The 3,979-nt window shown below is 42.4% G+C and overlaps 1 protein-coding gene and 1 long non-coding RNA gene across 4 annotated transcripts in view; one reads left to right on the plus strand and one right to left on the minus strand.

Moving 5' to 3' along the window:
• LOC123969108 (voltage-dependent T-type calcium channel subunit alpha-1I-like) overlaps positions 1-3,979 on the minus strand; it is a 232,829-nt gene that overhangs the window by 143,931 nt on the left and 84,919 nt on the right. The gene's annotated exons all lie outside the window — the stretch shown is intronic.
• LOC123969129 lies at positions 1,349-1,775 on the plus strand. The gene is made up of 2 exons (XR_006824635.1): positions 1,349-1,418; positions 1,513-1,775. It is a non-coding gene; the product is annotated as an uncharacterized LOC123969129 (long non-coding RNA).

Here is a 3,979-nt window from a genome sequence, read left to right on the forward strand (position 1 = left end):
CTTTTGTGTTTCTGTGCTAAACAAATGTGGCAGGTTTAAGAATATAAGAAAGATTCGTCGGGTCTTATTTAAAAACAAGAGACGTTGTTTCTGCGTCATATATAGTCACAACGCCCAACAGTCAAGAGGGGCCTTCAACTAAATTTTGATTAGGGCCCCCGAAGGTCTAGGGGCAGCTCTGCACACGCGCGCGCGCGCGCGCACACACACACACACACACACACACACACACACACACACACACACAGGCAGAGCGGAGCAGAGAGGCCACTAGGCAGGCTGAAGCGTGGCTTCGGCTGTAATACTTCCCGGTATGTGGATGGGTGGTGGAGTTTATTTGTGCTTTAGAACGTAACCACCTTGAAACAATCAGAAAATTAAGTTTTTTTCTCTGTTTCACTTCTTTGTTCTTGCCATTGCTGCTCCCTCTCTTCATTCACTCTCTAGCTTGCTGGACCACCACTGCTCTCGCTCAACTTTGAAATGTGTATTTTATATATATATATATATATAATATTTTATATATGAGCCTGTTCTTAGAGAGGTGCATAAAATAATGAATGATCTATCATACATCCTTAACTGTGAATATGAGCGCTTACCTTCTGGCTGACTGTTAGGAGTTACAAAATGTTGAATTAATTTATTAAAACTAATTTGTTTCACCTTCTGTTGCCATCGTAAATAGCATAATTTAAATGATGTATTTGTGAAGATCTACATGGTCACAGAACACTTTATAATAAGGTTTACATTAGCATGTAATGCAATGATCTTGTTTACTGAACTGATTTTTATTTATTTATTACTCATTTTGTCCATTGTTTTTATTGATGAATGTACACTATAAACGTACGGAATGAATGAGCTTTCTTTTTAAATATATTTTAACATATGGTGGTGCAGTGGTTAGCACTGTCGTCTCACAGCAAGAAGGTCGTCAGTTCAAACCCCGACCTTTCTGTGTGGAGTTTGCATGTTCTCCCCGTGTCTGTGTGGGTTCCGAATTCCTCCCACCATCCAAAGACATGCAGACTAGGTTGATTGGTGACCCTAAATTGTCCTTAGGTTTGAGCGTGAGTGGTTGTTCGTCTATGTGTACCCCGCCTTGGATTGGCTCCAGCCCCCCCCGCGACCCTGTACGCAGGATAAGCGGTTGACGATGGATGATTGTAATGATGCTGCTAAGTATGTCTGGGGATGTTTGTCTGGAGTGTGTGTTGTGAGCTTGTTTTGTTTGTCTGTCTCTGTTTGGCTCTCTCTCCAGTCTGGGAGCTGGGGGGCGTGTCTGCTGCGGGCTCTGCACTCACCTAAGGCTTATCCTCAATCAGCACACCTGACCTGTGTTCCTCAATCAGCCACTGCTTAAATAGGAGGCTCAGACATCCAGTCCCCGCCGGATCGTTGAATTTCCATGCGTATGTCATGTCAGCCCCAGCCGACCTCAGAATCTGTTTACCTTGCAAATATCGTTTGTATCGGTCTAACCTTATCTCTCTCTCTCTGTCTCAGACAACCTTCACCGCCTCAGCAAATCCCCAGCCTGAAAACGCTTGGATCCGCCCGCAGCCTGGACACCTCCCCGCTCCCAGTCCGCCAGCAGCACCCTTGGAATTCCCCCCTACCCGGGATCTGGAAGGGAGCCTCTGCCTCGAACCCCTGACTTCCCCAGCTCATTCCCTTTTGAATAAACTCTTCTCTTCCTGAAAATCTGACAAATGCTGAGCCCAATAAAGTTTCCCCAAGGGGACAATAAAGTATATTTTATCTTTGGACCGAACTTTCTAAGCCATTTTTAATGATGCAAATAAAATTGTAGCCCTTGTAATCTGAATTTGACTGGAGGATTGAAGGTTTGATATAAAAACGCTAAATCATTCAGCCTTAACGTCACATCATATCTTATCAATGAAGTTATCTTGCAAGGGAACCGTGGCGTGGTCCATGGAGTGTGAGGATGTAATCAAAACCAGCTATGTGAAATCCCCAAAAGATGCACAATTGCTTGGGTAGAAGTTGAAGGATATTGACATCTGACTGACAGTTGTTGTTGCTTCTGCTGCAGTGAACAGACAGATAGTAATACACAATCTAACACACGACACACAAACAAGTGGGATTCCTGTGCCATTGAAGAACACAAGCAGAGAGTATATCGGCAGCCCCTCTAAATCAACAACAGCATTTGCACTCCTCTGATTTTGAAGCGACATGACAGAAGAGTAATTGAATTTGTGACACTTCCACCAAAATAAACAGCCCAAAGCCACTGAGATACAGAACATTAGTCCTACCATGTAATACTAGCACAACAATAACTCTCTCACACATGCACCAAAATAACACCGCAGCCCAAGAAGTAAAAAGGTGAAAAGATCTAGAAAAATCAAAAAAGCAAAGTGCATCCAGTCGTCAAACTGTAAAGGTTAGAGGTAGCAGAGAGATAAAGGTGCAGTACACCTGATCCACAGTATTAGCATCCTAAAGCTTAGACCTTTTTCCAAAACCCCAGACACCCTGCTGGGGGTATTCAATAGAGTGTGCATTGTGTTTCAGTGGGGGAGTTTGTGATTGTGTGTGTGCATGCATACTTGTGCATGCTTGCAAGGGCATTTCTGTGGCTGTCTCTGTGTGCACAACAGGGGATGATTTGCCACATACTGTACACAGTTAATTGCAAATGCGTATGATGATAAAGATATGATACAAAGAAAAGGTAAAGCCAATTGAAAACAGCAAGGAAAAATAAGTTGTTTCCTTGGAAGATCCAAGGTTGGCAGTTCCAAATTGTCTTCTCAAATGAGACAACAGGGGTGCATCAGTGAAATTTAGTGAGATTTTTTTCTTCCCACAGCACAGCTTGGGCTGGGCCCCATAGAGAGGCATGGGAGTAATTTGAAATAAAAACTGATATAAAGAAATAATGGAATATCGTGTAACATGAATGAGTTATTCACACAAAATGATGCATGTACATAATGTGAAAATGATGGGATGCTAATGAGATGTTAATGACATGATTGGGTCAAGAACCGGTTGTCTTTCATTTAAAACATACTTTAGACTTTCATGTCTGGTATATATTTCTGTATACCAGAAGCTGAATGATGAAATTGATACACATACAGTGGGGAGAACAAGTATTTGATACACTGCTGATTTTGCAGGTTTTACTACTTACAAAGCATGTAGAGGTCTGTAATTTTTATCATAGGTACATTTCAACTGTGGGAGACGGAATCCAGGTAATCACATTGTATGATTTTTAAATAATTAATTTGCATTTTATTGCATGACAGAAGTATTTGATACATCAGAAAAGCAGAACTTATTATAAATATTTGGTACAGAAACCTTTGTTTGCAATTACAGAGATCATATGGACATGCGCGGGCTTGAGCAGGGGGACCTTGCGTGCGCTGCAGGATTTTAATCCATGACGGCGTAGTGTGTTACTAATGGCTTTCTTTGAGACTGTGGTTCCAGCTCTCTTCAGGTCATTGACCAGGTCCTGCCGCGTAGTTCTGGGCTGATCCCTCACCTTCCTCATGATCATTGATGCCCCACGAGGTGAGATCTTGCATGGAGCCCCAGACCGAGGGAGATTGACCGTCATCTTGAACTTCTTCCATTTTCTAATAATTGCGCCAACAGTTGTTGCCTTCTCACCAAGCTGCTTGCCTATTGTCCTGTAGCCCATCCAAGCCTTGGTCTACAATTTTATCCTTGATGTCCTTACACAGCTCTCTGGTTTTGGCCATTGTGGAGAGGTTAGAGTCTGTTTGACTGAGTGTGTGGACAGGTGTCTTTTATACAGGTAACGAGTTCAAACAGGTGCAGTTAATACAGGTAATGAGTGGAGAACAGGAGGGCTTCTTAAAGGAGAAATAACAGGTCTGTGAGAGCCGGAATTCTTACTGGTTGGTAGGTGATCAAATACTTATGTCATGCAATAAAATGCAAATTAATTATTTAAAAA

This window comes from Micropterus dolomieu, linkage group LG04, assembly GCF_021292245.1.
Source record: "Micropterus dolomieu isolate WLL.071019.BEF.003 ecotype Adirondacks linkage group LG04, ASM2129224v1, whole genome shotgun sequence".
NCBI lineage: Eukaryota > Metazoa > Chordata > Actinopteri > Centrarchiformes > Centrarchidae > Micropterus > Micropterus dolomieu.